The following is an 11,858-nucleotide window of genomic DNA, read 5'->3' as shown; positions in this document are numbered from 1 at the left end:
CTGCTCTTGTTTGGTGATTTTCGGGTCTGAAAGTTTCATCAAGACAGCGTGTTGTGGAGACTCGAGAATCAAAGAAAGCAGCCACCCAAGGTAAAGGTTACCCTACGGCTGAAACTATATAGAACTACCAATAACAGAGGATGGTTTCGATCCATCGACCTCTGGGTTATGGGCCCAGCACGCTTTCGCTGCGCCACTCTGCTCGTTTGGTGGTTTTAGGGTGTGAAATTTTCATCAAGACAACTAGTTGTGGCGACTAGAGAAACAGGCCACCCAAGCTAAAGGTGCCCCTGTCGCTCAAACTACACAGAATTACCAATAGCAGAGGATGGTTTCAATCCATCGACCTCTGGATTATGGGCCCAGCACGCTTCCGTTGCGCCACTCTGCTTTCATTTGGTTGTTTTAGGGTGTAAAATTTTAATCAAGGCAACAAGTTGTGGCGACTAGATAAACAAAGAAAGAAGCCATCTACAGTAAGTTAAGACAAAGTTTCCCATCTAGTTAAAACTAAACAGGAACACCGATAGCAGAGGATGGTTTCGATCCATCGACCTCTGGGTTATGGGCCCAGCACGCTTCCGCTGCGCCACTCTGCTTTCGTTTGGTGATTTTAGGGTGTAAAATTTTAATCAAGGCAACAAGTTGTGGCGACTAGAGAAACAAAGAAAGAAGCCATCTACAGTAAGTTAAGACAAAGTTTCCCATCTAGTTAAAACTAAACAGGAACACCGATAGCAGAGGATGGTTTCGATCCATCGACCTCTGGGTTATGGGCCCAGCACGCTTCCGCTGCGCCACTCTGCTCTTGTTTGGTGGTTTTAGGGTGTAACATTTTAATCAAGGCAACAAGTTGTGGCGACTAGAGAAACAATGAAAGAAGCCATCTACAGTAAGTTAAGACAAAGTTCCCCATTTAGCTAAAACTAAACAGGAACACCGATAGCAGAGGATGGTTTCGATCCATCGACCTCTGGGTTATGGGCCCAGCACGCTTCCGCTGCGCCACTCTGCTCTTGTTTGGTGATTCTAGGGTGTGAAATTTTCATCAAGACAACTAGTTGTGGCGACTAGAGAAACAAAGAAAAAGGCCACCCAAGCTAAAGGTGCCCCTGTCACTCAAACTATACAGAATTACCAATAGCAGAGGATGGTTTCAATCCATCGACCTCTGGATTATGGGCTCAGCACGCTTCCGCTGCGCCACTCTGCTTGTATGTGGTGATTTTAGGGTGTAAAATTTTAATCAAGGCAACTAGTTGTGGCGACTAGAGAAACAAAGAAAGAAGCCATCTACACTAAGTTAAGACAAAGTTCCCCATTTAGCTAAAACTAAACAGGAACACCGATAGCAGAGGATGGTTTCGATCCATCGACCTCTGGGTTATGGGCCCAGCACGCTTCCGCTGCGCCACTCTGCTCGTTTGGTGATTTTAGGGTGTGAAATTTTCATCAAGACAACTAGTTGTGGCGACTAGAGAAACAGGCCACCCAAGCTAAAGGTGCCCCTGTCGCTCAAACTATACAGAATTACCAATAGCAGAGGATGGTTTCAATCCATCGACCTCTGGATTATGGGCCCAGCACGCTTCCGTTGCGCCACTCTGCTTTCATTTGGTTGTTTTAGGGTGTAAATTTTAATCAAGGCAACAAGTTGTGGCGACTAGAGAAACAAAGAAAGAAGCCATCTACAGTAAGTTAAGACAAAGTTTCCCATCTAGTTAAAACTAAACAGGAACACCGATAGCAGAGGATGGTTTCGATCCATCGACCTCTGGGTTATGGGCCCAGCACGCTTCCGCTGCGCCACTCTGCTTTTGTTTGGTGATTTTAGGGTGTAAAATTTTAATCAAGGCAACAAGTTGTGGCGACTAGAGAAACAAAGAAAGAAGCCATCTACAGTAAGTTAAGACAAAGTTTCCCATCTAGTTAAAACTAAACAGGAACACCGATAGCAGAGGATGGTTTCGATCCATCGACCTCTGGGTTATGGGCCCAGCACGCTTCCGCTGCGCCACTCTGCTCGTTTGGTGATTTTAGGGTGTGAAATTTTCATCAAGACAACTAGTTGTGGCGACTAGAGAAACAGGCCACCCAAGCTAAAGGTGCCCCTGTCGCTCAAACTATACAGAATTACCAATAGCAGAGGATGGTTTCAATCCATCGACCTCTGGATTATGGGCCCAGCACGCTTCCGTTGCGCCACTCTGCTTTCATTTGGTTGTTTTAGGGTGTAAAATTTTAATCAAGGCAACAAGTTGTGGCGACTAGAGAAACAAAGAAAGAAGCCATCTACAGTAAGTTAAGACAAAGTTTCCCATCTAGTTAAAACTAAACAGGAACACCGATAGCAGAGGATGGTTTCGATCCATCGACCTCTGGGTTATGGGCCCAGCACGCTTCCGTTGCGCCACTCTGCTTTCATTTGGTTGTTTTAGGGTGTAAAATTTTAATCAAGGCAACAAGTTGTGGCGACTAGAGAAACAAAGAAAGAAGCCATCTACAGTAAGTTAAGACAAAGTTTCCCATCTAGTTAAAACTAAACAGGAACACCGATAGCAGAGGATGGTTTCGATCCATCGACCTCTGGGTTATGGGCCCAGCACGCTTCCGCTGCGCCACTCTGCTTTTGTTTGGTGATTTTAGGGTGTAAAATTTTAATCAAGGCAACAAGTTGTGGCGACTAGAGAAACAAAGAAAGAAGCCATCTACAGTAAGTTAAGACAAAGTTTCCCATCTAGTTAAAACTAAACAGGAACACCGATAGCAGAGGATGGTTTCGATCCATCGACCTCTGGGTTATGGGCCCAGCACGCTTCCGCTGCGCCACTCTGCTCTTGTTTGGTGATTCTAGGGTGTGAAATTTTCATCAAGACAACTAGTTGTGGCGACTAGAGAAACAAAGAAAGAGGCCACCCAAGCTAAAGGTGCCCCTGTCACTCAAACTATACAGAATTACCAATAGCAGAGGATGGTTTCAATCCATCGACCTCTGGATTATGGGCTCAGCACGCTTCCGCTGCGCCACTCTGCTTGTATGTGGTGATTTTAGGGTGTAAAATTTTAATCAAGGCAACTAGTTGTGGCGACTAGAGAAACAAAGAAAGAAGCCATCTACACTAAGTTAAGACAAAGTTCCCCATTTAGCTAAAACTAAACAGGAACACCGATAGCAGAGGATGGTTTCGATCCATCGACCTCTGGGTTATGGGCCCAGCACGCTTCCGCTGCGCCACTCTGCTCGTTTGGTGATTTTAGGGTGTGAAATTTTCATCAAGACAACTAGTTGTGGCGACTAGAGAAACAGGCCACCCAAGCTAAAGGTGCCCCTGTCGCTCAAACTATACAGAATTACCAATAGCAGAGGATGGTTTCAATCCATCGACCTCTGGATTATGGGCCCAGCACGCTTCCGTTGCGCCACTCTGCTTTCATTTGGTTGTTTTAGGGTGTAAAATTTTAATCAAGGCAACAAGTTGTGGCGACTAGAGAAACAAAGAAAGAAGCCATCTACAGTAAGTTAAGACAAAGTTTCCCATCTAGTTAAAACTAAACAGGAACACCGATAGCAGAGGATGGTTTCGATCCATCGACCTCTGGGTTATGGGCCCAGCACGCTTCCGCTGCGCCACTCTGCTTTCGTTTGGTGATTTTAGGGTGTAAAATTTTAATCAAGGCAACAAGTTGTGGCGACTAGAGAAACAAAGAAAGAAGCCATCTACAGTAAGTTAAGACAAAGTTTCCCATCTAGTTAAAACTAAACAGGAACACCGATAGCAGAGGATGGTTTCGATCCATCGACCTCTGGGTTATGGGCCCAGCACGCTTCCGCTGCGCCACTCTGCTCTTGTTGGGTGGTTTTAGGGTGTAAAATTTTAATCAAGGCAACAAGTTGTGGCGACTAGAGAAACAATGAAAGAAGCCATCTACAGTAAGTTAAGACAAAGTTCCCCATTTAGCTAAAACTAAACAGGAACACCGATAGCAGAGGATGGTTTCGATCCATCGACCTCTGGGTTATGGGCCCAGCACGCTTCCGCTGCGCCACTCTGCTCTTGTTTGGTGATTCTAGGGTGTGAAATTTTCATCAAGACAACTAGTTGTGGTGACTAGAGAAACAAAGAAAGAGGCCACCCAAGCTAAAGGTGCCCCTGTCACTCAAACTATACAGAATTACCAATAGCAGAGGATGGTTTCAATCCATCGACCTCTGGGTTATGGGCCCAGCACGCTTCCGCTGCGCCACTCTGCTTTCATTTGGTTGTTTTAGGGTGTAAAATTTTAATCAAGGCAACAAGTTGTGGCGACTAGAGAAACAAAGAAAGAAGCCATCTACAGTAAGTTAAGACAAAGTTTCCCATCTAGTTAAAACTAAACAGGAACACCGATAGCAGAGGATGGTTTCGATCCATCGACCTCTGGGTTATGGGCCCAGCACGCTTCCGCTGCGCCACTCTGCTTTCGTTTGGTGATTTTAGGGTGTAAAATTTTAATCAAGGCAACAAGTTGTGGCGACTAGAGAAACAAAGAAAGAGGCCACCCAAGCTAAAGGTGCCCCTGTCACTCAAACTATACAGAATTACCAATAGCAGAGGATGGTTTCAATCCATCGACCTCTGGGTTATGGGCCCAGCACGCTTCCGCTGCGCCACTCTGCTGCGCCACTCTGCTCTTGTTTGGTGATTTTAGGGTGTGAAATTTTCATCAAGACAACTAGTTGTGGCGACTAGAGAAACAAAGAAAGAGGCCATCAGAGACAGTCAAGGCAAAGGTGCCCCTGTCACTCAAACTATACAGAATTACCAATAGCAGAGGATGGTTTCGATCCATCGACCTCTGGATTATGGGCCCAGCACGCTTCCGCTGCGCCACTCTGCTTGTATGTGGTGTTTTTAGGGTGTAAAATTTTAATCAAGGCAACAAGTTGTGGCGATTAGAGAAACAAAGAAAGAAGCCATCTACAGTAAGTTAAGACAAAGTTCCCCATTTAGCTAAAACTAAACAGGAACACCGATAGCAGAGGATGGTTTCGATCCATCGACCTCTGGGTTATGGGCCCAGCACGCTTCCGCTGCGCCACTCTGCTCTTGTTTGGTGATTTTAGGGTGTGAAATTTTCATCAAGACAACTAGTTGTGGCGACTAGAGAAGCAAAGAAAGAGGCCACCCAAGCTAAAGGTGCCCCTGTCACTCAAACTATACAGAATTACCAATAGCAGAGGATGGTTTCGATCCATCGACCTCTGGGTTATGGGCCCAGCACGCTTCCGCTGCGCCACTCTGCTCTTGTTTGGTGGTTTTAGGGTGTAACATTTTAATCAAGGCAACAAGTTGTGGCGACTAGAGAAACAAAGAAAGAAGCCATCTACAGTAAGTTAAGACAAAGTTTCCCATCTAGTTAAAACTAAACAGGAACACCGATAGCAGAGGATGGTTTCGATCCATCGACCTCTGGGTTATGGGCCCAGCACGCTTCCGCTGCGCCACTCTGCTCTTGTTTGGTGGTTTTAGGGTGTAAAATTTTAATCAAGGCAACAAGTTGTGGCGACTAGAGAAACAATGAAAGAAGCCATCTACAGTAAGTTAAGACAAAGTTCCCCATTTAGCTAAAACTAAACAGGAACACCGATAGCAGAGGATGGTTTCGATCCATCGACCTCTGGGTTATGGGCCCAGCACGCTTCCGCTGCGCCACTCTGCTTTCGTTTGGTGGTTTTAGGGTGTAAAATTTTAATCAAGGCAACAAGTTGTGGCGACTAGAGAAACAAAGAAAGAAGCCATCTACAGTAAGTTAAGACAAAGTTCCCCATTTAGCTAAAACTAAACAGGAACACCAATAGCAGAGGATGGTTTCGATCCATCGACCTCTTGGTTATGGGCCCAGGTAAAGGTGCCCCTGTCGCTCAAACTATGTAGAACTACCAATAGCAGAGGATGGTTTCGATCCATCGACCTCTGGGTTATGGGCCCAGCACGCTTCCGCTTCGCCACTCTGCTCTTGTTTGGTGATTTTAGGGTGTAAAATTTTAATCAAGGCAACAAGTTGTGGCTACTCGCGAAACAAAGAAAGAGGCCATCTACATTAAGTTAAGACAGTTGAGGCAAAGTTTCCCATTTAGCTAAAACTAAACAGGAACATCCATAACAGAGGATGGTTTCGATCCATCGACCTCTGGGTTATGGGCCCAGCACGCTTCCGCTGCGCCACTCTGCTCTTGTTTGGTGATTTTAGGGTGTGAAATTTCCATCAAGACGGCTTGTTGTGGCGACTAGAGAAACACAGAAAAGCAGCCACCCAAGCTAAAGGTGCGGCTGTTGCTCAAACTATCCAGAACTACCAATAGCAGAAGATGGTTTCGATCCATCGACCTCTGGGTTATGCCCCCAGCACTCTGCTCTTGTTTGCTGAATTTAGGGTGTAAAATTTTAATCAAGACAATAAGTTGTGGCGACTCGAGAAACAAAGAAAGAGGCCATCTACATTAAGTTAAGACAGTTGAGGCAAAGTTTCCCATTTAGCTAAAACTAAACAGGAACATCGATAGCAGAGGATGGTTTCGATCCATCGACCTCTGGGTTATGGGCCCAGCACGCTTCCGCTGCGCCACTCTGCTCTTGTTTGCTGGTTTAAGGGTGTGAAATTTGCATCAAGACAACGTGTTGTGGCAACTAGAGAATCAAAGAAAGAGGCCATCAGAGACAGTCAAGGCAAAGTTTCCCATTTAGCTAAAACTATATACAAATACCGATAGTAGAAGGTGGCTGGTGGTTTTTGAATGAGGCATTTCCATCATGACAGCATGTTGTGGAAAATAATGAAACAGAGAAAGAGGCCATCTAAGCTAAGACACTCAAGGCAAAGATTCCCATGTGGCTAAAACTATATAGGAGTACCAATAGCAGAAGATAGTTTCGATCCATCCCTCTGGGTTATGGGCCAAGATTTTTGGATGTGGAATTTCCAACATGACAGCATGTTGCATTTCTTGTTTGATTCCCACCGCTCCCTGAAACACAGAGTCAGAGTCATGAGAACCCTGAAGCACCAAGCACAGACTGTACCAAGAAGATCGGATGGAAAAGAGAAGGAGGGGGAATACATCAAACAAACCCTCTAGACATGTGGATATCTCAACTGGGCCTTTGGGATTACAGCAAGAGGAAGAACATCATCATCCCCCACGTGGCTGGTGTATTGGAGAAACTGAGAAGAATCTTCCGAAAACACCACATTCCAGTTTATTTCAAAACCTGGCAACACAGTTCGACAGAATGGTCCAACCCAAAGATAAAATACCCAGGCAAAAACAGAGTAATGGATGATATTCAGTGCAGTGATGAATGTACAGACTTGTACAATGGGGAAAGAAAACAACCCATCCATAAATGCATGGCCTAACACAGGAAAGCCAGCTCATCAGGGAACAACTCAGTGGTCCACCACGATCTGAAGGACAAAGGACACTTTTGAAGATAGCAATGTCAAAGTTCTAGTCAGAGACAACAGATGATTTGAGAGAGGAGTAAAGGAATCAAAGTGGAAAAACCTTCTTAAAACAGAGGAGTTGAACTGAGATTTAATCTGCCGTATATTTACAATTCAGTCTTGACTTCTGTCCCCAAGAAGTCTTAACACCATTCACACCTTGAGACTGGAGGCTCCCACCGACAATGGCTTTTTTAGAGTACCATTCATAGGATAAGTATCTTAGGCACACAATCCCCTTCCTTAACGACAGGTAAGTACCCAGCAGTTATGAAAATTTAGTTGCATCAGTTTCTGGTCTAACAAGTTTCTGATGGGTTTTACAGATGAGTAGAAAACGTCTTCAAGAAATTCTACAAGTTCATTTGGCTTCTTTCAATGTCTCTTCGATTACTATGACCTTGATGACTGAGAACCTTCACAGACACATTGTGGAGACTAGAGAAACAATGGGAAAAGCAGTCCCAGTTAAGACAGTCAAGACAATGTTTCTTGTATGGCTGAATCTATGGAGAACTAACTGTGGCAGAGGATGGTTTCAATGCATTGACCTTTGGGTTATGGGTCCAACATGCTTCTGCTGCACCACTCTCATTTTCTTCAGCGTTTTAAGGGTGTGAACTTTTCATCATAACAATGTGTTGGGAAGACTGGAAAAACCCAGGAAGAAGGCATCTGAGTTAACACCTTTGTTGAAAATATAGCAAATCTGTTGCTCCTGACAAAAAAGAAAAAGAGGAGGCTTTCTTCTCATTATCACCTTACGGAAATCAACATTAATTCAAGGAGCTCTCATTTTAAAAACACTATAATTAATGTGCCTCACTTGCCTCATCACTGATTTTCTGTATCCTATTTGGCAAATCGTGACTTTACTGACTTTGTATTAACTTTGCAGGTTTGTTCTGTGGTGACTTATGCATTCTTAAATAGATCAATTTTGACTGATGATCAGCTGTGGACACTAATCTGTGTCTCCAACTGCTACAATACCTGACAGCACCTCCACAATATGCCTTTTGCAGATCCAAGGCCTTTCACAGAGAAGGTTTATTCAATTTTGAACTTAATCACAAGTCAATCAGCAAACGCAGCAGCATCACTAACATGGCTGCCACAGAAAATGGCACTAACCAGACTCCAAATCAACGTCTGTGACTCACAAAAAGCTTCTTATTACCATCTGTAGATACTGGCACTGATTTCCCCTCTCTTTTGTCTGGCCTGGGCATAATTATTCCTCTGTATGACAATGTTGTCTTGCCCACTGTAGAGATCTTTCCCTCTTCTTTCTCTCCATACCCCTCTGTAATTCTGTCCTTTTTTTTCTTTTTTTTTTTTTCTTCTTTGGACAATTGTGCAATAGCTCGTGCCAGCACCAAAATAAATCCAAGCCAGATTTTTGGTGCGTCATTAACCTCAAATAAGCGTCAATATGGTATAATTATGAAAACATGCAAAAGTTAAAATTAAACACTGGCTCTGTGAGTTATATTTCCAGAAACCTGTCATGTATAATTTTCAATATGTATCACTAGAGCATAGAGCTATTATTGGCTGCAAAAGTTTATCTCAAAATGTAACAGAAGCCAAACAACATGGGTGTCCTCCAAAGATACAGATCAATTAAAAATCCATCATATAACTATAAAGGGACTAGTTTCTTTATGTTGATGTATGTTCTTCTTCTCTTGAATGAACAATAGTCAGCACCTTCTACTTCAGAGTATGTGCAGTCTTGGATTGTGGAGGAGGAGTCATATTTTGCTTAAATGTGGTTTTCTGTTGTGCTTTCGCAAAACATCTGCCTTTTTCATTGGGGCACATTGGCAGCATGTTCAGAGAAGTTTTAAGTGTATCACTATGCACTGGTACTGACTGGTACACATTGGCAGCATGTTCAGAGAAGTTTTAAGTGTATCACTATGCACTGGTACTGACACATCAACTGCACTACTTTAAACGTGCTTTGAGTACCATCAGGCAGATATATAAATACAAGACTATTGCAAGCATGTTGGCATGGTGATAGGAAAAGTTCAAGTACAGCATTACAGAGCCACAAGTACAGCTGTAGATTTTTTGGCTTGTCAACAATAAAGTAAACTAAAGCCTGATATAGACATCAATGAATATTCACAACAGGGATGCAGCAATCCATTTTTTGTTTCACGGCATTTGTTGTACGCCAATCAGCAAAAACATTATGACCAGAAGAAGTTAGTAACATTAGCCATTGTGTGTCAATACAATGTTCTGCTGGGAAGCTTCTGGGCCTGGTATTCATGTGGTTGTTACTTACATGATGGCTGCAGCTATCACCAGCAAGATGCAGCTTAGAAGAAAAACAAAAACAAAAAAAACATGAAAAATAACACAAAGTGTTGACTTGGCCTCCAAATTGCGTGGGACGTGGTGGAGGTTAAATTTCAAAGCCACTGTCTAGAGCACAGATGTGTGGATGAGCAGTGAGAGAATGGGACTATGGAGAAAGAAAAACATTGTATGTTTGTATTGTCCTGTACAGTATGGTGGATCCATATATCTATATGTAACCGAGTGTTCTATCATACAAAATATTACTAGAACAACAGCTGCATGAGGGATGGCCATGGCCAGCCTGAATCTCTTTTAGTATCAAGGCATAACTGAGACATCCAGCTGACCTCTAATTTCTAAGTTCTAAAACTCAGATTACAAATATACATCAGCCCCCACCACTCCTCATTCACTCCCATTAAATAACTCTCCTCTATTACTGTATGCTCTGTTTTTCTCTGAACTTTTAAAACCCCTCACTGATTCGAGACTGTCTCCTAAATCCTCCGTGATGATTGTGGGGAATATATTCTGTGCTTTTAACTTATCCCCAGGGATGAGGCAGAGCGACAGTTAGATGAAAGTATCGGGTGAATTAGACGAAACCATGAAGTTTTATTTCTCTCATGTGGACAAAGGAATAAGTGTACGGGCTGATGGAGAGATGGATTGGGGGAGATAAAGAATGAAGTGAATGGGTGGGAAGCCTCGCAATGAGTGGTTAAGAGCTCCATGGAAGCATACTAATAAATTTCACCTTTATTTCTTTCATGTGCAGCATGATTTTGATAATGGAAGTCAATGATCAATGTTTATTTTAACTGTGAAATGTGCTGCTTCATAGTTCGAATCATGGATAATTAACTGTAGCCCTCTGCTTGTCTGAGTCCTGCCTGATGTCAGTTTTATAAAACCGTTTATTTTGTGCAGTTTTTTGTGATAGAAGGTGTTAGTGTCCAGAGTCTGAGATGAGGAAATTACCACTTGTAACAAAAATTTATCAGCATCAATACGTATGTGAACTTGCATACTTAGTTTGAACAAGGTGATTCTGAAACACGGACAGACGACTGAAATGCATTCTTGGATACATGGCTGGTACTCCAGTGCAATATGCAGGGCATGTACTATGGTAGAGATACAAAGTTACTCAATGAGTCTGGTGTCTAGAAATGAAGTTTCGTAATGTGTGACCATGTTGTTCCCGGGAAATGCTGTAAATGTCTCTGAAGCATTAGGACATCAGGATAGGAAAGGGGTCAGCATGGTCCAGTGTCACAAAGATAAAACCACTGTTTATGTCAATGTGGGCTACAATTATGTCTTTGGTTGGAGCTGTTCTATAGTTTGTGGCAATAAACTGAATTTACAATTCTCCAGGTTGGTGACTTCCTTCAACACGAATGGCGTCAAGAACAGAATTGGGCGAATAAGAGATGAGCAGCCAGCTGACGTTGAGGTCTTGGGCGATATGGCATGCGGCTACATCTAAAAGGTAAGAGGTGTTCGGCCTTAATTATGCGCTGTCTCATCTAAGGTTTAACAAAGAAAGAGCGGGAGTCAGGGACTATAACTATGTGTGTGTAAAGTTTTTGGACTGTACTTGTCTGATATGTACTTTGAACTGATGACATTTCACACGTCCACAAGAACAGAAGTACAAACAAGAATGCATATTGAGAGATGCCCGTAGTCTTGTTTTGAGTTGCTCACAGCTGTGCCCTTTAAAAATGAACTCGCAAAAAAAAAAAAAAAAAAGTAGACGAACAAAGTTTCGCATGCCGGTACATTCGGTTCATTCAAGGACATTTATATAAAACCACATCCTATTGCAGCCAGTTTCACTCAGTCACACACATCACATACAGTGTAGGAGGAGCAAACAGTCAATATCACATCGTTAGGGATGAGCAGACATCATATCAAGCAGACTCATGAATCAACATTTGACCTTCACCGGTCCCGCGCTCTCACAAGCACCGCCTGTGTTTCACTGAGGGCATTTGATCGCTCTGGGAGAGGCTGAGAGAAATCACTCCCTGCGTCAAGGATTA

General features: G+C 43.3%; 2 non-coding genes across 2 annotated transcripts; both read right to left on the bottom strand.

Moving 5' to 3' along the window:
• Positions 1 to 527: 527 nt before the first annotated feature.
• On the bottom strand, positions 528 to 599 carry trnam-cau. Its single transcript has one exon. It is a non-coding gene; the product is annotated as a tRNA-Met (tRNA).
• Positions 600 to 735: 136 nt separating this feature from the next.
• On the bottom strand, positions 736 to 807 carry trnam-cau. Its single transcript has one exon. It is a non-coding gene; the product is annotated as a tRNA-Met (tRNA).
• Between the last annotated feature and the right edge of the window lie 11,051 nt (positions 808 to 11,858).

Source organism: Mugil cephalus, chromosome 5 (genome assembly GCF_022458985.1).
Source record: "Mugil cephalus isolate CIBA_MC_2020 chromosome 5, CIBA_Mcephalus_1.1, whole genome shotgun sequence".
NCBI classification, from domain to species: domain Eukaryota; kingdom Metazoa; phylum Chordata; class Actinopteri; order Mugiliformes; family Mugilidae; genus Mugil; species Mugil cephalus.
This window is presented reverse-complemented; position numbering and strand designations above follow the sequence as displayed.